The sequence below is a fragment of the Hibiscus syriacus genome, unplaced genomic scaffold (assembly GCF_006381635.1).
Source record: "Hibiscus syriacus cultivar Baekdansim isolate YM2019G1 unplaced genomic scaffold, ASM638163v2 tig00111149_pilon, whole genome shotgun sequence".
Lineage (NCBI taxonomy): Eukaryota > Viridiplantae > Streptophyta > Magnoliopsida > Malvales > Malvaceae > Hibiscus > Hibiscus syriacus.
This window is the reverse complement of record NW_024062998.1, coordinates 67,074-90,608: the sequence shown is the minus strand read 5'-3', so window position 1 is coordinate 90,608 and position 23,535 is coordinate 67,074. Positions and strand designations below refer to the sequence as shown.

Sequence of the window (23,535 nt, the reverse complement as noted above, 5' to 3'; positions counted from 1 at the left end):
ATTATTAGAACATATATCTTATTTTATAAATAAAAATATTAAGATTATTATTTTATTAAAATAAAATTACTATAAATTATAATAATTATTTATTAAATTATAATATTAAAATATGGAATATATAATATAAAATAAGAATATATATATTTTAAGGAGCATATTTTAATATTTAATAATTATATAATATTATTTTATGAAATTAATAAATAAAATTATTTTTTATTAATAATTTATTATATTATTAAAATAAAAAGTAAATTATATTAAAATTATCAATAAATATAAAATGATATTAAAATAATATATTTATATTAAATATAAAATAAAATGTTTTGAGTGTTATGCTTTGAAGTGAAAAGTTCGTAAAATGGCTTACGAAAAATCAGAATGTAAGTCATCTTCTAGAAAATAAAAAGAAAATTCAGTTAAATGAAAAAATAAATTACATTGACCATCTGTTTTCTATCAACCAAACATTGAAAAAGCGACAAATATTTTCCGAAAAACCAATTAGAGGAAAACAAACACACTGTTGTATATAAATCTAGGGTGTATAAACACTTTAACCATTTGATAATTAATGCTCGTATTCTTGGCATATGTAGTACTTGAATATGACATCTTAAGGGATAACAATGGGTTCCTTAAAAACTAAGATTGTTTGATTCATACACTCTAAACTATTAATTAGGTGGAATGGATGATAATTATTACGAGTTAATTACATTATGCGTCCTCAAATTATAACCCTTATTTTGAATTAGTCCTTTAACTTTTGAATATTCTAATTTTATTCTCAAACTATGACTTAGTCCTTAGACTTTTAAACGTTCTAATTTCACCCCTAAATTATGATCCTCTTTTTAAATTGGTCCCTAAACTTTTGAATATTCTAAATTCATCTCATAATTCATCCAAATATGTAATTAGTTTCAATCGTAGTTTAACCTAATTTTTTTTCAAACATATAATAATATAACTTGACCTAACGATTTTTTTAACTTGTGGTTAATATATATGTATAATTTTGGGATGAAACTTGAATGTTCAAAATGTCTGGGGACTAATTTAAAATGAAGGTCATAGTTTGGGTACGAAATTGAAATGTTCAAAAGTTTAAGGATTAATTTAGAATGATAGTCATAGTTTTAGGGATGAAGTTAGAACATCTAAAAGTTTAAGGATCGGTTTAAAATGAGAGTCATACTTTGATGACATATGTTGCAATTAGCTCAATTAATACTAAAAGGTGATTAATAAGTTTGTTCTAATATAAATATTAGTATTTATTTACTTCTTTTAATAGAATATCTTATATTATATAATTTTAAGATCTAAAAGGAATAAATTTATTGAGATGAAATGTGTACAATATATCATATCATTTCTCTCTTATTTTGGTTGTATAATTGACCTTTTTAGGGGGGAAAATTGAAGTAATTTTTTCATATTGATATGGTAATTTTATTATTATTTTTCTAAGAAAAAAATATAATATTAAAAGAATTCAATATTTGATTAAATAATCATTTGGTGTCTATTTTCTACTCTCAATATTCTTTTGAGTAAAATACACAAATTATCCTCCAATTATATGATGTTACCTTGTTAAGTCCTCGTCTATTAAAACCTATAAAATGATCATCCGACTATAAGATGTTATTTGTTGGTTCCCCAACTATTAAAAGTTACAAAATGATCACCCGACTATTCATATATTCTAAACTCGTCATTTTCTATTAAAAATGATGGTCATATGAGCTTAACGTTAACATACTGATTGGGATATGATAGTCATTTTAGAATCTAAGATCATATTTTATCATACTCCTGTCAAAAAGTTAATTTCCCGCTCAGACTTTCGTCAAATTTTTAATGAAAAAAATCATAAGTTCATAACATATTAATAGTCGAATGACCATTTTATAACTTTTAATAATTGAAAGATTCAACAAAACATTGTCATATAGTCGATGGATCACTTTATAACTTTTAATAGTTAGCGTATTCAATAAAAATAACATACTATAATTGGGGATAATTTTTTACACTTTTTTCGTCTTTTAAATGATTATTCGTAAATAATAACAGTTAATTAACTAACTATCCACTTTTAATATTGAAATAGCTCACACACATATTTTTGTTTTTGAAGGTAACAACAACAAATGAGTTAGGCTGGGAAAAACAAACAACCGAAAGAGAGAATATAAAAGGGAGGGGGTTAAACAGAGAGTTACTTAGGTGCGTTTGGTTTACGAAATGTAAGATTACCAGAGGGAATATGATTACTGGGAATGTTGTATTGTTGTGTTTGGTTCGTTTAACAGGAATGTAAGATTATCGTGTTTTGTTAAAGGAATAAAATATTATTAGAATGTATATTTTACCAAATTGTCCTTATTATATATTTATTTTTTTAACAAGTTGAATTATACTATAATTATACTATAATTAATTTATATATTTTGTTTAAAAATTTTAAATTCATAAAATTTATATAATTTTTTTTACAAAATTGAAAAGATAAACAGGTTTACTGAAAGGATAAAATTTTATTTTAACTACTGAACTTCATATAAAATTCTAATTATGAATTTTTTTGGTAAATCTAGAATAGTTTAAGGATAAATTTACAATTTGACCTTCGTAGAATTTTTTTATTCAACGACAGAAAAATGATATTTTTGAAAAAAAATTAAGGGCATTTTAGTCAAAAACACCGGGAATGTAACAATACCTAAGGGAAGTGGGGAATCATATTCTTGGTAATACACCCCAAAATATCACTGTTGGGAATAACTTATTACCGGAGGTTGTGAATGTTTGCAATCAAATCGGGAGAATGACATTCCATTCCCCATAACTTATTACCGGAGGTTGGGAATGTTTGCAATCCAAACGGGAGAATAACATTCCATTCCCCTGGTAATGTGAGATATCCTGAACCAAACGCCCCGTTAGAGTATCAAATCAATCATTCCGGAAGAATAAATCCCAAGGCAAAAGTATATCTGCTCGCAAGCAAGGTTTGCTGAAAGCTATTTATGTTGACCTGTTTTACTGATTCAAAGAATGGTTGTCAATTCTTTATACCTGCTCGTAAGTCGTGATATTTGTAGATCATTTTGAAATGAAGTATTTCTACATCTTAATGGAGGAGTTTTTGCTTAACTGGGTTTAGCTGTGTAGGATCCATTAGTTCAATCAGTTGCTTAACATGTATCGCACTTTTGGTTTTTGGCCCTTGTTTTTCTTCGCTTTATCATCAATGGAATTTCTTGCAACTGCTTTATTTACTTACAGTGGCATCCGTGGATATGTTAACTCTTATAATCTGATTCACAGTATTCCAACTGTAGATAGCAATAGCAATGGATATCTTCTGCATCAAAGGTCTGGCGTGTCTGAAAATGGCCAGCTTTCATGTAGATGTAGCTCTGGCTCTATTAGCTCCATGCCTGGAAATGGTGCTATGCTTGCTGAACTTCAAAATTGCATCGAAGAAACTAGATTAAATGGTCATCAGATGCCTCTAGGAACCAAGGGCTTTGTAAATAAAAGTGACATCCCCAAAACCAACACTCAGCTTGATATTGTAAATAATAGTGAGAACTCAAGCATGCAACCTCAACTCAAGTTTGTAAATAACAACAGTGAATACCTCCAGACGGGGTATCTTTTAGAAGAAGATGAAGGGGATGAGTATGACCAGAGGTAATCTTATTATTTCTAGTTTGAATTATTTGTTTAGTGTTACCTTTGATGTGCCTGGACATATCATCTTCACTAGAATGAGCTTGCTTAAATCTCATGAGCTACCTACACCGAGATATTCATTATTCCTTATCATTTTGATGTTAAAGCAAAGAATGAAGTTTTATTTTCTAAGTGGGAGTGGCGATTTGGAACGGAGAGAAATGCATTATGGAGAAGAGTTATTTATTCCAGGTATGGCAGCCCCAATGATATTGATCCTATTTCTACCCCTAATACAAAGAAGGAAATAAAAAATTGCGAGATCCCCTTATGTGATGAATCAAAATGTTGGCTGGTCAAGAGGGTGCTTTAAGAAAGGAAGTATTGGGTCATGTTGATGAGGAGGAAGTAAGAAAGTTGAGGAGATGCTTGGTGGGTGAAATGGCTGGTGTTTGTAGTGTGGGGAGTATCGTTGGTAGATTACATAACTGGGGATTAGGGGAAATTAGAGTTCAAAGATTACGTGGGAATTTCTTCCTGCTTACCATTGAGGATGAAGACTTGTTTTTCATGTTGGAAGACCTCCAGTGGTCGTATTTGAAGGAGATTTTTGTGGATGTTAAGCTGTGGACAGAGACTTTAAGCCATAAGGAAAGAGTTGTATGGCTGGAGATAGATGGGTTACCACTGCAATGCTGGAATGAAATCACATTGAAAAGGTTGGTTGGTTTGTGGGGTAAGTTTGAAGCTTATGGAGAAAATGTTAAACATCATATAGATTGCGAAAAAGTTAATATGATGATATCAACTACGATTGAAGCCCGGATTGATGAAGTTGTTGATGTGGTGGTGGAAAATCAGAAGTTTGGTGTCCGAGTTCTCGAAGTAGGGATGTTGGATAACTCGGTAGCGAAATTGCCTATTTTTGAAAATAACAAGAATAAACATAATGGGGTTGAGAAGGTTGGAGAAGAGATTGGGGCTATAAAAGTTGGAGTTGCATCGGAATATCTTTCCGATGATAAGTCCGAGGCGTCCTCGACGGGGTGTTCAGCTGAAAAGAAAGGGATTACGAAAATTAGTGGCGGCGCATTTAATGTCTCGTGTACTGAAGATAGCCTAGGAGATTGTAGTCAGGATTTTGTTGGGAAGCCGAGCGAGGGTGGTTGTAGTCTCGAAGAAGGAAGAGAGAGTGAAGGTTTTCAAATTCAAAATATTTCTATTAATGAGGGTGTTCAGGGAGTGGGTGATGTTGGGGTAGAGTCCAAGGCATTAGGTGCTGACGAGGTTATTATTTTTAACGATGGGGTTTCTATATTGAATGATAGAGATAGGGATGTAGGGGCTGTTGTAGGTGTTGCAGAAAATGGGCTTTCTAGTCATGGTAATAAGGCTATTGAGGATTCATCAGGGATGGGCTTATCGATTGAAGGCTTAATGGATTTTAATTGTGTAAGTTGGTTGGCATTAGGGGAGAATAACGAAGGAATCAAAGTGGGCAATTCTAATCCAAGGAGAATAACAAGGGATACGGGAAAGTCAAATATAAAGGAGAAAAAAAACAGCGAGCATTTTGGGGGAGATTGTGGAGAAGAACCGGGCGTGCCAGAAATATCCTGGAGAAAAAAAAATAAGAAATCGAAGAAATTCGGTTCTCTTATGGATATTCAAGACAAAGTCCTATCGAAAGCGGAGAGAAAAAGAAGAGATCGGGCGTTGAAGAGATTAAATTTGAAGAAGTCTGATCTTATAACCTCTGAATTATCAGGGAGAACTCTTTCGGATTCTGATTTAAAGAGAAGAAAGGCAGATGCATTTGTTAAAGCGGAGAAGACATTGGAATTAGGTAAGATTCTTGGTATTAAGTTTGTTGGTTCTGAAAGTGAGATTATTAAGGATCTTGAATCTTTAGATATGTGTTGAGGTTGGTGTGAAATTGTAAGGGGAAACAAATGTCATAATGTTTGATATATGAGGATTAGTCGTTGTTTTCTAGAGGAGTTGGTGGAGTTATTTATAAATGTTCTTAGTGATAGATTTAGTACATCGATTATTTTTTATACTGTATTGCTGTGTGTCCAAGTTTCTAATATGGTTTATATTGTTGAGAAGGATGTTGGGTGATGGTGGTTTGAAGTAGAGTTCGTACGTCAACCGAGCTGGTTCTGGTAGTTTTCTTTAATAGTAAGATCTTTGCTATGAAATTAAGGATCCTTGTTCTTCTGGAAGATGGATTGTTGTGGACGGTCTTGATAAGCTGAACCATAGGGTTTTCAAGGTTTATTTGTCGGTTTGGAGGGTGAATTATAGTGTGTAGGAGGATCCGTGGAGGTAAAGTTCGATCAAATTGGTTTCTTTTAGGGGTTTTAATCACGATATAGTTTCAAAGAGCACTATTTTCCCCAAAAAATTGCAAAGCGATGATCGTTGTAAGGGAGGGATGTTGGTGTTTATTTAGTTTCTGTTGTGTTGAATCTTAAGTGGAGGTTTCTTAGACATTTTTAGTGAGCATTGTCTTTGATAATTCAACAGCATGTTGTATGTGTTTTCTTTGATTTCTAAAATTAAACTCAACATTAGCTTCTAGCTTGATTTGGATTCTTCTTTGGAGGCTTTAAAGATTTGGTTCTTTTTGTGGAGATAGTCGGCTTTGGTTCTAAGTTCAGTTTAATGCTGGATTTTCCAGTGTAATATTGCGATACTTGAATCTCCTTCGAGCATTTTTTGTCTGGTTCCACACTATGGTACTACTGGTTATGTTACTGCTGTCTCTGCATGAGATGATAATGTCGAGGAAGCCCTTTCGATTGGTTTTGCTTTATTGGTTTTTAATTTTTTTGGTCTTGTTGGATGTAATGGTGTACTGTTCTGAGATGGATGTTCTGGTCTCTGTTTTTTTGTCAGCAGTGCTTGTTGATGTTCTCTTATGTAGCACTCTTTTCCTCTAATATGTTTTAGGGAGGTTTTAATGAGGCTCATAAGGTGAAATTTGTCTTCTGTTTTAATTTAATAAATTGATTCTTGCCGAGCAAAAAAAATAATAAAGGAAAGCGTGAAAATGTGGATAGACCGGATGATTTTAGGCTGTTGGATGCATACATGTCATTAATATTTTTTTTTGGACTGACGTTTGGTGTGACGAAAAGCTATTAAGATGTATCTTTCTTACCCTTTTTAGATTGGCTAGCAACAAACGGATGGTTGTTACGGACGTTATGGAAGGATTTGATTGGTATAAGGCTTTTAGCAGGGACGTACTGGATCGAGAGTGGATCATGGTCATGGATTTAAAGAAGCTACTTAATGAGGTGAAGGTTGTTGGTGGTAAAGTGACAGGTTAGTGTGGATGCACGACAAAGAGGGGATGTTCTCAGTTTAAAAAATTATCCCAACCGATTATTGATGTGGATGTGGAGGACCAACATTTTGACTTTAATAAGATTTGGAAGTTGTACATTCCTCCTAAGGTTAATTTTTTTTTTATGGATGATGAAAATTAAAAGAGTGTCTACCAAAATGTTTGTTAAAAATAAGGGGATTGAGGTGGAGGATATGGACTGCTCCTGTTGTTGGTGCGGTGAGGATTTGGAGGTAGCTGATTGATGCTATGTAAGATGTTGTAGCAATTACGCAAGGATATGTGTCGTAAACCAAGTAATAAAGTGGTAGCAAACTAATGCCTTGGATGTCGAACCCATAAGAAGCGAGGAATTACAACTTAGAATCGTTAGTCTTAAATAGAAAAGATAAGGTTGAAGTAAGATAGTGACAGGAATACAATAAAATTAATAAAGTAGAATGGTAGATGGCAAGGAATGTAGTAGCAATCAGGAGAGCAAATAGACTACTGTACCAGTAAATGCTGCTGTCATTTGGCAGTTGACAATATGATTATGTTGTGGCAATACAGTTATGCGACTTGCAATGATTAAAAAATTAATCTCCTTTCAACAATTAAACACTTAATTGAATAGAATCAATTTTCACCAACTCCATTATCAAGTAGTCAACAAAGCAAAAACAATCAGCAACATACATCTCTATATGCATACATTTACTTTCGTAAATACTAATATTGTACGTAAGTAGAATGTGACTTCAATAATTTCCATCTCTAAAAATCATCAAAATCACATACATAAAAATATTTTCATTTCTAAAAATATTGCATATAAAGCTCCATCACATAAAAATATTGTTTCAAACTAAAATCATAAAAAAATATTTCATCAAACACTTTATGTTCAAATCCAAACAACACCATAAAAATTAAAACATTCAAACTAAACAAATTTTCTTCCCTCTTTCGAGTAAAGACACTAAGAAGTCTGAACTCCAAATGGTCTTCGTTGCTACATCGGCATTACTGCTCCGGTTACTGCTACATTCCTAGGTGGCTTCAAACCTCCATGGCCAGTGGAGATAAGAAAATAAAATGGAGATAAAGAAAGGTTCAAGAAGAAGTCTCAAAAGTGTGAAGGAAGTCCTTGTTTATATTCCCCAAAGGTCAATGCATCCTCCAATAGGAAAAATATGATTTTTCCTATATTTTTTAGTCATTTTATAGTTATATTGGACAACTGTCCGAATCTAGAAAATTCCATAATTGTCTTCTTTGTCACCAGTTGCTGCAACATTGGCACGACAACATCGCGTCACAACATCACCTACATCTTCAAGCAATGCCACAATATCAATGTATTAGTTTACAACATAAAACATAAAAATCAACCCAAATTCCATCAACTAACTCCCATGATGCAAATGATGAAAAATATATAAAAATTACCCTAATATGATCCTAATGATACTAAAATTCAAACTCAACCTAGATAAAAGGATCCTAAACAATAACTCTTTTGGAAAGTTATCACATATCATATGTTCGTGAGCTGTGGTTTTAAAGGAAGTTTCGGTGGGCTATTGCAAGTTGGTGGTATTACAGTGGTGTGATCCATGTAGTGTAGATAGTTATTTTCTATAGAGTTTTTCAGTGTCCCTTCCTCGTAAGTTGAAAAACCTTGGGGTGGTGTCAGTTTCGGCAGCGTTGTGGTGTATTTGGTTGGATCTAACGAAGTGGTATTTGAAGGGAAGCCTAGGTCATTAACAGATTTAACTTTTTGTTCTAAACTTCGGGCTTTGGTGTTGTTAAATGCGTTAAAAGTTGAATACTATATTATCGAGGAGGTTCGGTGGTTGAATCAGAGAGCAAGATGATCGGTCTCGAGTGCATCAATGTGCGATAGTTCCATGATGGATGTGAATTTCTGGTTCTTTGCGGTTGCTGGCTCTTCTCAAGCAGATTGGGACGGATGTGGGAGAGTCCTTAGATCACCCTCTGGAGATTTAAGGGCCATGTTTTCGGGTCTTGCTTCAGAATGTAGTGATGGTGGTCCTGATGTACTAGCAATTAAGGAAGCTCTCTTTGTGTTTGCGGAAGCGGTTTTTGTGGGGATGAGTTCGTTGGTACTGGAATCGTCTTCGAAAGTTGCCTTGTACTGGATTAGTAATCACCTGAAGCGTCCATCGAATCCTTGGCCCATTTTGGGTGATATTGATGAAATGGCTAAAGCCATAGGGGTAGTGACCTTTAGGTCTGTTTTACCTGGTCGTTCATCTATGGCGGATTGGTTAGCATTAAATGGCATGGCAATGTCAGAGTTTTTTTAAAGCTGGCTGGTATAATGAATCCTTTTGCTGCTTCTATGTGTGTAGGGGTTTGTATAATATCTTTTGCCGATAAAAAAATTCAGATGAGGATTAATATGAAGTCAATAATAAAGATAGGATTGTAAAAGCTTTTTCAAGTCATATGAATCTTTGTGCTTCTTCTTTGGATCTCTATGCTCTCTCACGTAGAAGTCAGCTTATGATAAACCCTAGTTAATAGCACTTAAGTTTAAGGTAAACTACTCAAATGACCACTTAACTATGGAATTAATGTCGATGTGACTACAATATTTCTAATTTTGACAATATGACAATATAACTATTTAAGTGGTTTCAATATAGCTACTTACTGATAAAAACAAATGGTTTAGCTGATGTGGACATTTGACTCGTCATTAGTTAATAGCAGCCACAACAGCTACGCTATCTGTTAAACACTTCGAAATGTATACCCCGAGAAGATAGTCAACTATAAACCAAGAATTAGAGTTCCCCAATCTAAGCCCCGTAAATCATTCCATAGATCAATCTAATACGACAATAAACATGGTGCAAAAACACAAATCAATGTAATCTTCCTACCTAATCGAGGCCAAAACCCTTTCAAACAAATAAAGCTTGAACAAAAAATAGAGCTTACCACTTCAAGGCGGGCTTTATCTCAAAGAACTACACTACCCCAGATCATCCAAATGTCGGAGACTTTGAGTTCAAACTCGTCACCTTTCAAAATCTTCGAATGTCCCTTCACTTAGAGTCTCTTTCTTTACCTACTCCAGGATCTCTTAAGTTCCACGAAAGGATCCTGATTGTCCAATTGAAATACCTACGCAACCCCTAACAGCTACTCACCAACCTCAACACAGATCTAACAACGCTAAATCCTTGAGAACCTCACTTTCAGGACCAATAATCTTAATACCGAGTTTCTTACCTAATGACAATGCCTTCTCTGTTTCAACAGTTGCAGCAGCCTACCTCTTCTTTAAATCAGAATCCGAAAGAGATCTACCTGATAATTCAGAGGAAATTAGATCAGGCTTCTTCAAATTGATTTTCTTTAACGCCCAATCTCCTATTTTTCTCTCAGCTTTCGATAGGACTTTATCCTGAATATCCAATAGTGAACTGTATTTCTTTAAATTCTTTTTTTCTTCTAAAGGATAGTTCTAGAAATAACGACTCTTCTTCAAAATGCTCATTTTTTGTTTTCTTCTTTTTATCTGAATTACCTTTCTCACTTGGATTAAAAGGCCCAAAATTGATTCCATCACGCTTCCTCCTGATGCCACCAAGTTTTCACTATTTAAATTCATTAAAGCTTCAATCGATAAGCCCATCTTGATAAATCATCAATAATCTTTTTACAATATTATGGAAGCCCAATTTCTAGGATACCTTCAACAACCCCTACATCCATTACTCTATCCTCCATCATTGTTACCCCGTCATTAATAGAATTGACCACATTTGAGCCTAAAGCCTTAATCTCTACCCCATCAACACCCACTACCTGAACTCCCTCGTCATTAATATGATCTAGAGTTTGAAAAACGACTCTCTCTCTTCCTTCTTCGAAACCACAACCAACCTCGATTGGCTTCCCAACATTATCATTACTACAATCTCCTAGGCTTTCTCTGGTGCACAATAAAATAAATGTGCCGCCTCTAGATGTCGGAATCCCTTTTTTGTCATCCAAACTTCATGATGAAGACACCTCCGACGGATCTACGAATTTTTTTTGATAAAACATCTTTTTCAACCCAAACTCTACTCCATCATTCTCATCCCAATCTCTTTCTTTTTGAAATTTCCAAATTTAGTCAATTTAACTAACGAATGGTCCACCATCCCGACTTTAAGTACTCATACACCAAACTTTAGATTCTCCACCACTACGTCTACAACTTCATCAATCCGAGCTTCCATCGAAGTGGATATCAATATAGTTACTTTTTCACAATCTATATGATGGTTTACATTTTCTCCATAAGCTTCAAACCTACCCCACAAGCCAGCTAACATTTTCAAAGTGATTTCATTCCAGCAATGAAGTGGTAATCCAACTAGCTCTATCTATACAACTCTTTTCTTTTGACATAGAGACTCTGTCCAAAGCATAATATCCACAAAATCTCCTTCAAGTAAGACCACTGGAAGCCTTCAAGAATGATAAACAAGTCTTCATCCTCAATGGTAAGCAGAAAGAAATTCCCACATAATCTTTGAACTCTAATTTAACCTAAGCCCCAATTTTGTAATCTATCAACATACTCCAACACTACATACACCAGTCATTACGCCCACCAAGGATCTCCTCAACTTTCTTAATTCATCCTCATCAACGTGATCCAATACTTCCTTTTGGATGCTTCCACTTGGCCAGCCATCATACTTTGTTTTTTTTTATTTAAATTTGAGCTCGCAACTTTTGATTTTCATGCCAACTTACTTTGCACACCTTTTTCCTTTGGATCCGTCAAAATATACTTGGCAAACTTCATTGAGATGCGACTGCCATATACCATAATACCATTCAACCTTTCCCTAACTCTCTCAGCTTCTACCATATTACCAACTTTTGCGAATCCAAACCTAGTACCTGCTAGACTCATCTTCTTTGGAATATACACACTTAGAATCTCACCATATCGACCCACTACCTGCCATAAACCTTTTTAATAGTCTTTGGTATGTTATCCACAAACAAAGCAACAGTTTCCGTCGGATGACCTAAGCCACTCTCCCTCATTGTGTAATACACTTTGATTTTAAACTCAATTGACCATGGCTGTATTGAAATAGTTTCTTAGAGGTGGAGTCCTTTGCTAGGCATTTCAGGTCTGCCCAAGTGTCCTCGGCAAATTTTGCTGAAGTTCTGGCCTTCAAGTTGGCGTTGGACGCTTCTGTGAGATGTCCAAGTGTACTCGATCTTTTATAACAATATATGAGAATGAAGATTTTAAATTTCAGCTGTACATGTAAAATCATAAAAATGAGATAGGTGCTTATTTACTTTATTTATAGAGTATTGAACAATTTCATGTAAATGAAAGTTGATCTATACAGTTAACGTCCCACCTAAAAAGCAATTAAAGTTTTAAGAGAAAATGTTAGAAATGTTAAAATGCAAATTTAGATGAATAGTGTCCCATAAACATAACTAAATAAGCTAACTGAACTAAATTTTGAAGTCAAAATTAAATTATAATACATATACATGTATTAGTGTAGGAGTATATTAGTTGATGACCTCTGAATGGCAAGTGTAAAAAGTTGAAGTTCTTCAAATGTGCCATATGAATCTTTGTGCTTCTTCTTTTGAATCTCTAGGCTCTCTCACGTAGAAGTCAGCTTATGATAAACCCTAGTTAATAGCACTTAAGTTTAAGGTAAACTACTCAAATGACCACTTAACTATCGAGTTAATGTCGATATGACTACAATATTTCTAATTTTGGCAATATGACAATATAACTATTTAAGTGTTTCAATATAGCTACCTACTGATGAAAACAAATGGTTTAGTTGATGTGGACATTTGACTCGTCATTAGTTAATAACAACCACAACAGCTACTCCATCTGTTTCTAATAGCAAATGATTGCATTAAAACCACGCATTATCAAACTTAGAAATATGGTGAACATATCGAGACCAATCCCATAATTAAGGTCATTTAAGTAGTTTACCCTTAAATTTAAAATAATAATAAAGTTGCTTGAGTCAAATCATATTTGGGGGTTCAACAACACAAATACTTTGTAAAGTTATTATTGAAATACAAGTTATCATATCCATTCACTTCACGACTAAGAAACACATATCTTTCTTTCTTGCTTCTTTGGCCCATCGTTTCATAATTACGAAACTTTTTTTTTTTTTGCACAACAATAACATTTTTTTATTAATTAACAACTTTAGTTAGGACCTCGTTAAAAACCTCCCTAAACCTATATGGAGGAAAAGAGTACTCTAACAATAGTAAAACATGCAAAATTACCACAAACATAATGGATTACTCGATCCGAGAGATTATTTAACGCTCTAAACATAATATGACACATAAAAGTACAACAAACATAAATGGATTACTATCGGAGAGATTATTAATTTCCAGAAGCCGAGATTGAGATTGGATCAATGAGCAATAAAGCGATCCCCTCTTTTGTAGTTTTTCCAACATGTGTGTACCCATCTCCAGCCTTATAAATGAACTCACAGCCCTTTGAAAAATTGAGAGCTAGTGTAAGAACCGACATTGGAACAACCTTAGACGTCTCACTAAATATCATCCCATAGTTTATGTCTTTCCACGCGTCTTCCACTTGCTTCTTCAATTCACTGCGTGCTTCTACTTCTGAAACCCCATGTTCTCTCATGTAGCATTCAACAGCCGAGGCACAGTGCCCTCTTTCTTGCTCAAACTACACACACATAAATTAATTGAAAATACTCTTACAATTTATTTATTTATTTTTAAGAAAAAGTACCTTGTGCGAAGCAATATCATCCAAGAGGCGGACATGAATGGCACAATCAACAAAGATTTTAGGGTTATTAGATGCCCAATTGAAAATCTCAGGCGTCGGTACATCTCCCATTCCAACAAGAGATGTGACACTTACTGCAATAATGCCAGCAGTTATAGTTGCGACCCTCATATACTCTTCCATCGTTGGTACGTAGTTTTCATGGCACCATTTAGCCTCAGCCAAATAACTATCACTCAGATGCTTAAACTGTAAATTGAAAACCAACAAAATAAGAAACAATGACATATGGGTTTAATAATTTACTCCCTTAACTTGGTATATGTATAAAAGGGGTTAGTTCATATTTACTAATGTAAATATCATAAAATTGAGATAGGGTGTAAATTTACTGTGTTTATAGAATGTCGGACACGATATGATTGTCCTTGCTTTGTCATCGCCTCCTCAATTTCTTTATAGAGATCTAATAATGGCTTGTAGAACTGTTTCATGTAATCTGGGAGTTGATTTACACAATCATCATTCCACCTGAAAAAAATAAAGATTCAAGGAAAAATGTTATAAAAAACTAAAATTTAAATTCTAATATTCATATATATATATATAAATTTGTTGACCTTTGAATTGCATCCGTAAAGAGTTGAAGTTCTTCAAATGTGCCATATGAATCATAAATGTCATCCATAATTGATGCCATAGCTATTACTTTTGTTAATATCTCTCTAGCAAAAGAGTACTTTGGCTCAAAGTACATTCCTAACTTCCAAAAGTATAATTCCACCAATCTATCTCGTGCAAACGGTAGTTTTGAAGCAAAATCTAAATCTTTCCACCACCTGAAACAAACACTCAGTTATGAATTATTTTTCCCTTCAAGTTGGGTTAAAATAAAAAATTAATTAGTGTTAAAAGAAGTAATATGTTGCCTAGAGAGCTTGCATAGCTCTTCCTTGTGTAAATTTTGTAACAGGTTGAAATCCAGCTCTGCAAACTTCAGCAGTGTTTTGTCGTGTGAAGCATCTTCTTGATAAATGGAAATGTATCGCCTTGACTCCAACCTTGGCAGGGCCTTGCGTAAGGGTTGGTATAGAGCATTGAAGACTAAGGCTGAAAGAGGATACTCCACAATTCCAGTAGCTTTGGCTAACTCAAGATGAGTAGTGGTGAACGCAAGGGCTTCTTCGAGTATGTGTTCCCCATGAACAAGTAAATGCGAAGCTTCGTATAGTTCGAGCAAACCTTTCACATCACTTGTTAAGGACTTGCTGAATCTTCCTTCATCATCTTTGAACTTGTTGAACGTTTCTGTTCAACCCAATAAAACATTAATCTTAAGGATCGTAATGGGTGTAAAGTAGAAGTTGCGAGACTCACCACAGGGAGCATTAAATCCACTCTCTCTAAGCAATCGGAATCGAAGTGAGGTAGCCTCGAGAGTTTGGTCATATTGGTATTGATGCTCATGACACAGTGCAATGCTTCCTCTATCTCTCTTTCGAAATGGTAACTCACTCCCAACCGTTTGATTGTATCAATCAAACGCAATTTGGGCAGCAATTCATCCACGTCTACCCTAATCATCCTCCTTACTTCTTCTTTCAGTTCTTCGTGCTGTAGTTGAGTTTCACCATCCACGTTCTGCACAATTGTATACATTATGAGAACACTTTTACAGGTGCAGACGCGCAAACACACGTATATAGTATATAAATTCCTTACCATTTTAGATGGATGTAAGAAAATATCACCCCAAATGTCAGGGGTATAGTTGGCTAAGGGACGATTGTGGGTGGAGATGGATCCATGAGTTGAACAAGGAAGCTTCGATGAAGGCATTTCTTTAGCTTTTAATTGTGTTGGAAACACTATGAAATGAGTTGAATCGGTGTGAGCCAAAGAACTCATGTGTTGATGTATTTATACAACTTTTCTATATTTACGTGGAAGAGTGGCTATTCGGTTTAATTTTATTTTATTCTTTTAGGGTGGGCGATGAACAAACATTTCTTTACCTTCTCAGTGGCAGCTTGGTGAATTAGTCTTATTTTGGAATTTAAGCTTTTATGCTAGTCAATATGATGCTAGTCAATATGATGCTCTCGTTACTTGTCATCACCATGGCCGGAGGTGTTGATTTTTAAGTTAAACTATACATTTAGTATCTAAACTATCAATTTTAATATGTTTTAGTATCTAAACTTTCAATTTATTTTTAGAGAAAATAACCTCAGTGACCGAAAATGCCTTATAATATACGATTTTAACTAACTTTTTTTGGATTTGCGAAAATGACCAACAAATTCGCAACGCAAACTCCAATTTCGCAACCTAGTTTCCAAATTCGCAACGCGAATTTGTAAATCGCAACACAGAAGTCAAATTCGCAACACAGAAGTCAAAGCGCGTTTATTTTCGCAATATTAATTTCGTAACACAAATGTAAACAGTATTATCGCAAATCAAAACCTAAAACCCTAAAATCACAACTCAATCCCATATCCATCTCTCACTCTCTACGACGACATCCGTCCCCCATCTCTGACGTAATCCGTCCCCATCTTCGACGAAATCCGTCTATCTCCATCTCTTATAACAACCCTCACAACCATTCACGGTCAGAAATGGAAAATCTACCACCGAGGGTTAGTTTTTTTATCTCTTATTTTTATTTTGAAAATTTTGTATTATTATTAGATTTTTCTTATATTGATGATAAATTTACTGGTAATTTCAATATATAGATTAACCATTTCACTTAGATTGCTTAGTAAATTCATTCAGTTGCTGCCAATACTGCTAAATAGTTTAGTCTTTAACCCTGTGAAGTTAGTATTTGTCTTTGTTTTATCTTTTTGTTGAAGAAATGCAATTCATTAAAGTTTCAATTTGCAGAAGAATAGTTTTTGAAACTTAAATTCGCAACACGAAAATGAAAATTGCAACGCGAATTTAGTTTCGCGTTGTGATTTTCATTTTCGCGTTGCGATTTTCATGTTCACGTTGCGATTTTCATTTTCGCGTTGCGATTTTCATTTTCTCATTGCGATTTTCATTTTCGCATTGCAGATTTAAGTTTCAGAAACTGCTCTTCTTCTGCAAATTGAAACTTGAATGAATTGCATTACTTCAACAAAAAAACAAAGACAAATACTAACTTCACAGTGTTGCGAATTTAATTTTCAAGAATAAACTACTACTCTTTATGTTGTCCTTGAACCTGCACTAAACCTATATGTTGTCCTTTTAAATGTTTTATAAGTGCTTACTTCTGGAATTTTATCTGATGCATTTTGTGAACTATGATGGAATAATGACTTGGGTGAATACCGTGCTAGTTTGAATTATATTTGGCTATGTTTTCACTGTTTAATATCATGTATGTTTATAGTGTATAATTTGTAGTTGTTGGTATATCTAACTTGGTATGTTTATTGTTTTTGTAAAAAAAAATTTCGGCTCAATTGACCTTAAATAATAAATTAAGCCTAGCCACTAAAATTGCGTCGACGCTTACCTTCTACAAAGAAAATTGTTTGAGGATACTTACTTCGGGTCATGGCTGAAAGTACAACATCCGGGGTGGAGATGCTATGTTGACACCTTTGTTTCTTCAGACCATGACTAACGATCTACCCGAGAGGATACAACGTGGTGATGAAGAGATATGGTTTCATTTTCCTCCGGCGTATACTTGTTTTGGGCGGGAGGAGTTTTGCTTAATCACTGGTCTACGCTTCGGACACGATGAAGTAACCCGGTACACTAGTCATATCTCCCACCCATCATGGTTATCTCGGGTTTTTCTTGAGCTGGAAAAGTCGAAGTCGAGTTTACACGTCGATGACTTGAAGAGATTATTTGTTAAAGATGGTTTTACTCGGATGGATGACCTTGATGTTGTCCGAGTATGCCATTTATTACTTTTGCATGCCGTCTTTTTAGGAAAAGAGGACAGACAACCTATTTCTGAGGACCTAATATTATTGGTAGAGGACCTAAATGCATGGAACCTATTTTCGTGGGGTTCATATCTATGGAAAGCTACCTGGAAGAAGTTGTCGTATGCCTTTGAGGATCGAAAAATTTTGCGGGGCGATGGTTCTAAATACACTTTGGCAGGCTTTATTTGGGCCTTTAAGGTAAGAATTTCTATATAATATTTCCAAATTTTATAATTAATTATTTAACAATTACGGATGTTTGTGTATTATATTGTTTGTATATTTGGATATTTGAGGCTTTCCCCAGCATGCAGATATATGCGATAAAAAATTCAAATGATATTCCTAGGGCTATTACCTAGAGGAGGATCCGCCTATTGGATTGGGAAGAGTTACTACCATATACGACGATGAATGATGTAAGTTAACACACAAATACTACCATATATAAACAAGTTATTACTAGTACATGTTTAACTTTGTTTGAGCTTTTATATTGTTAGGAGGCCAACTATCCATTACAGAGGCTGACACCCACAGAGGCTGAGCTTGCCACTGATTGGTGGCAAGCTAGTAAGCGATTTTTTGATGGGACGGATGATGAGCACCCCCTACTTCGAGAGCCATCACCTGATCGGGCCGATTATACAGCTCGACACCCGGAGCCATCACCTGATCGAGCCTCTTCTCCACCTCCACCATCACTTATTCCATCACATCATCGAGCCTCTTCTCCACCATCACCTCATGATAGGCGACCGGCAAAGAGGCCATAACATTTATCTCCCTGTTCTCCACCTCCACGTGATGAGTTAGGGGAGTTACGTGATGAGGTCGGTGCTTTGCGTCATGAGGTCGGTACTTTACGTGAAGACAATGGTGCGCTACGTGATGAGGTACGGTCTTTACATGGTGAGGTGGATGTTTTATGCGATGACAATGGTGTGCTACGTGGTGAGGTATCTACTTTACGTGATGAGGTAGTCGCTCTACGTGAGATTGTTTCATCGTTGCAGAATGAGGTTCATACTCTACGCAATGAGGTAAATTTCTTTAATACTATACTAAAAATGCAAATAACCTTTTTTCAGAATTATTTATTTATTTATTTACTGATTTATGTATTAATTTATTTTCAGCAGCCCGATAAGGTAGATGCTTTACGTCGGGTTTTTCTTGCACGACGGGGTTTACGCATCAGACGTCGTGCACATGCCATTACGTCTCCTTTCACCCAACTAATGCCAAGACTCCATAAGAAGAAGCCCGATGCACCTGTCATCATTCAAGAGGTGCCTCCCATCGTTCAAGAGGCCCCTGTTATCGTTCAAGAGGTCCCTCCCACCGTTCAAGAGGCCCCTGTCATCGTTCAAGAGGTCCCTTCCACCGTTCAAGAGTCCGATTCACATGGCGTCATATGTCGACATATTGATAAACCCCCTCCCGTGCCTGATATGATGGATACGAGTTGGCTTTCGTATGTGTTACCGGCCAATACTATTCCTCAGTAGGAGAGGGGAACACTACCGAACACAATTACAGATAATACCCTTTGGGCTAAGACCGCAGTTGATTTTTATCTACACGAGCGGAGCAAGGGGTGTTATTATGACATATGCAAACTTGACGATGTTATTCATTTGTTTCTTAATCGGTCTTGGTGGGGTATTTTATTAGGGGTTGAAGATAATGGCTATCTCGAAGGGGTGGTAAGTCTTATATTCTTCTTATATTGCATTTTGATTAATTTTTTTAAATTTTTTAATAAATTCACTAATATATGTATTGTTTTTTATAAAACAACATATTGATGTATGGGTGTCACGTCTTCTAATAATAAGGAAATTGAAGAAAATAAAAAATACTCGATGGACTATTATGCCGACGTCTTTTCACGTAGCTCACTTGAAGGATCCGAGAGATGCTTCATATATGTTGGGTAATGGAAAAAACTAAACTTTATCATGCGTGGTGGGAGGTCGATAAGGTTATTATTTATTTTTTGAATATTTTAAAGGTGTTTATCCCTATTTTGGAACGTGTTTTATTTGATGTGCGCAATTATTTATGATTGCAGGTGTTTATCCCTGTTTTGGAACGTCGTTATTGGCTTCTCCTCGAGATTCAGCTCCCATCCCTGAAGATAATAGTATATGACAACATGTTAAATTACATACCATTGTCTGATTGGAGAGATATTATTTGTAACGGATGGAGCGCTCATTTGGCGAAATACTTGAATGCAATTGATTATTGGACTAATTCTGGAAACAAGAAGCCAAAAAAGTTCAAAGTTACAATGATCAGAGACGTGATCGCGCCACAACAAACGGAGGGAGCCAGAGGGGATTGTGGTCCTCTCGTATGCATTTGCTTGGAACGTTTGACGACAGGAAGTAAACAATTTCTACCTCCCACAGATAGAGATAGAGGTGCAGTAGGCTTGTGGTTTCGGCATTTTATGGCTAGAGCGATATATGCGAGACGCTGCCTACCTGCATCCGCGTGCTGAAAGTGTGCATAAACAATTGATAAGTTTGAGCAAGTGTTGTTAACATATATACTCTTTGTTGGTTTGAAAATGTTTTGTTAAGTACCTAGAATTCAATAATTTGTTGTTTGTTGGTTTTAGATGTGTATAAAGTGTTGTTTGAGCAAATGTTTGGTTTCTGCAGGTTAATCCTGAAGTGAGCTGCGTGAAATTGATGTATTTTTGCATAAACAACTGTCTGGGGTACACTTTTTTTTGTTTGTTTAATTGAATTTTACATTGATTTGTTTAATTGATGAGGAAATAAGAATTATTTTTTGCTTGTTTAATTGATTTGTAAAAGTTGATTTGTTGTTTATTCAATCTGCATTATGTTGAAGGCAAAAAAGACCTGTTAAAGGTACACTTTCGCAAAGCGAAAGTCAAATTCGCGTTGCGATTTTCGGTTTACGATTTCGCGTTGAGAAATTGACTTTCGTAACAATCGCAACGCTATAATCGCGTTGCAAATTTGTCTATCGCAACGCAAAAATCGCAATGCGAATTTGACTTTCACATCAATCGCAACAAAAAATCGCAACATGAATGTGATAAGTGATAACAACTGAACAGATCATAGCAATGTTCAAACTCAAGTTACTAATGAATGTCTAACTGAAAATGTATGCATTCACACATAAAATACACATAATACAACGTTTGCATTTAAAAATCACCTAAGTTAATAAGTCCCAAAAGGTGAAACCGGTTGTGTTTGAGATTTTGATTTTGATTTCCTTTTGCTTAGCACCATATGAGCTTTGGATTTTGATGAGGATCCATATTTTGGTAGAGGAAAAGATGATTGTGATGGCACTGGCGATCCACAGGTCAACCTTGTATGACCACTTTTCTTGCACTGACTACATGTCGATATCCTCTTCTCTTCACCCTTAGATGGTATACGATCGTGATTTTTTGGTTGGCCAGGTAGCCTGCTGTCCATGACTGGTGGCAAAACTGTTTGTAAGTCATCTGGTATGTCCCACTCAGAAGGATGTGGAATAGGGTAGACAATCTCGACATAAGTCTGTCGATATACTTCTGTAGTGTAGCAATCTATAGCGTATGCGCTTGAATCATCTTGGTTTAGATGAAGAGCAACTTTTATAACATGGCTACACGGATAACCAGATGTTTGCCATTTCATACAACTACACGTCTTTGCATTTAGATTGACAAGCCCATTTAAGTTATTATCCAATACTTCAAACAAAATGTTTGAACATGGTTCAACTCTCCATGACTTTGACTTCACAACACGTTTCGTTATCTTTTTTTCAGTCCATGGTGAAACACGACGTTCTAATGCTCCTGTAAATTTAAATAAATAATACTTAGTAAAATATATGATAAGTTACGAATTTAAAGAAATAATACATGCATGGTTTCTTTTCTTGTAGTACCACTGTTGAATAGAGGCTCGAAAAAACTCCATTAACATAGTAATGGGTAATTTCCGGGAATGACGACTTAGAGAGTTGATTGATTCTACACTATTAGACGTCATGAAACCATATCTTGCTCCAAGTTGATGTACTCTTGACCATCTTTCAAACCCAACATCTTCTAGTGTTTGAGCACATTGAGGCAAAACACGTCTTAAACAATTTATATGCTTATTAAAATCCACCCGATAAGCTTTTACAGCCTTCCAGTATGTCCATTTGTGATTTTTTATACCAGCATACCTTGATTTTAGATTTCTATACAAATGAACACCACAAAGTCTATGAAAAGCATCTGGGAAACACCTTCTAACAGCGTTGTCAATTGAGTTTGCCCTATCGGATATGATTGTCAGATTGCTAATAGGACCTATGCAATCCCTAAGATGCCCCATAAACCATGTCCATGAATCAGAGGTTTCAGATTTTCCAACCCCGTAAGCTATTGGTAGTATCCCATTGTTAGCATCCATGGCTACTGCTAATAAGTTTACTCCAAGGTATCGACCTTTCAAATGTGCTCCGTCAACTATAATAAATGGGCTCATACAAGTAATAAACGAATGAATCTACAAAATAATATACACAAGACATATAATCATTTAAATGTGAAATGCATGTAACTAACAAAAATGAGTCAACAAAATTATATTGATTTACTAACCGCATCACCAATGGCGATAAACAGCAACTAAAAGCGTCCATCTCTATCTGTTTTGATATGAGTTACCGACCCAGTATTTTTCAGCTTTAAATTGTGACAATAAACCGACAGTTGGGCAAACGATGCTTCTGGAGACCCCTCAATAATTCCAAGGCATAACATTTGGCTCTCCAAGCTTGAGAATATGAGATACTAATCTTGAACCGAGCATTCATGTCAGTCATAATTTCATGTCCCCAATATACTCTGCCATTTAAAAACATTAACTCAGCCAGAAAAACACCCAACACCTTTTTGTTTGCCTGTCTATGGTGACGAAAAACTTGGGTTCTTGAACATGTATGTTTATCAATAAAAGTCCTAACTTGAAACATTTTGCAATCTTTTATCCTCTTTGTAATCATACGCCACGTACAGTTTTTGTCAATCATACACTTTGTTTCGAAACGATCTTTGCTTGATTTGTTAACTTTTAGTTGATAGACATCTTCCACACATTTCGTATACAAAGCTATCTTCAAGTCTTCCTTTGTATCAAAACAATAATTTTCTTGATACAAATAACTTTTGTGTAACAATCAACTGCTATCTTTACCAACTCTTCTTTCGGTATCTGAAGTAATTCTGGCATATTCCAGTTATTCTCCCGTGACATTTTCTTCTTTTTCTTTTCTTCGGGGACTTTTTATTCTTCTTTTTCTTCTTCAGGGTTATATGAATTACATAATGGATGTTCAACATGTTCATTCACAATCGTAACTTCCTCCTCATTATCATCAACAACATCTTCCTCGGCAGCGGCTGTTTCATCATAAAAATTCGGGTATTGACCAATAACAAAATCATTACACGCAGGGTCTGTTTCTTCTTCTAAAACATCATCAAAATCTGAGTATTGACCAAGATCAAAGTCCGGGTATTGACCAAGATCAAATTTTGAATACTGACTAGTACTCACAATTTTTTCTATTGGCTCATAATCGTCTAACTGGTCAATACGAAAATCGGAATTTGGTGCTGAAAGTTGATTGGGATTTGGATTAGGAAAAGGTTGTGGGTTTTGAGATTGTGTTTGGTATTGAAA

The 23,535-nt window shown here is 35.1% G+C and overlaps 1 pseudogene; it reads right to left on the bottom strand.

Moving 5' to 3' along the window:
• Positions 1-13,481: 13,481 nt before the first annotated feature.
• On the bottom strand, positions 13,482-15,800 carry LOC120154713 (annotated as a pseudogene).
• Positions 15,801-23,535: the final 7,735 nt, after the last annotated feature.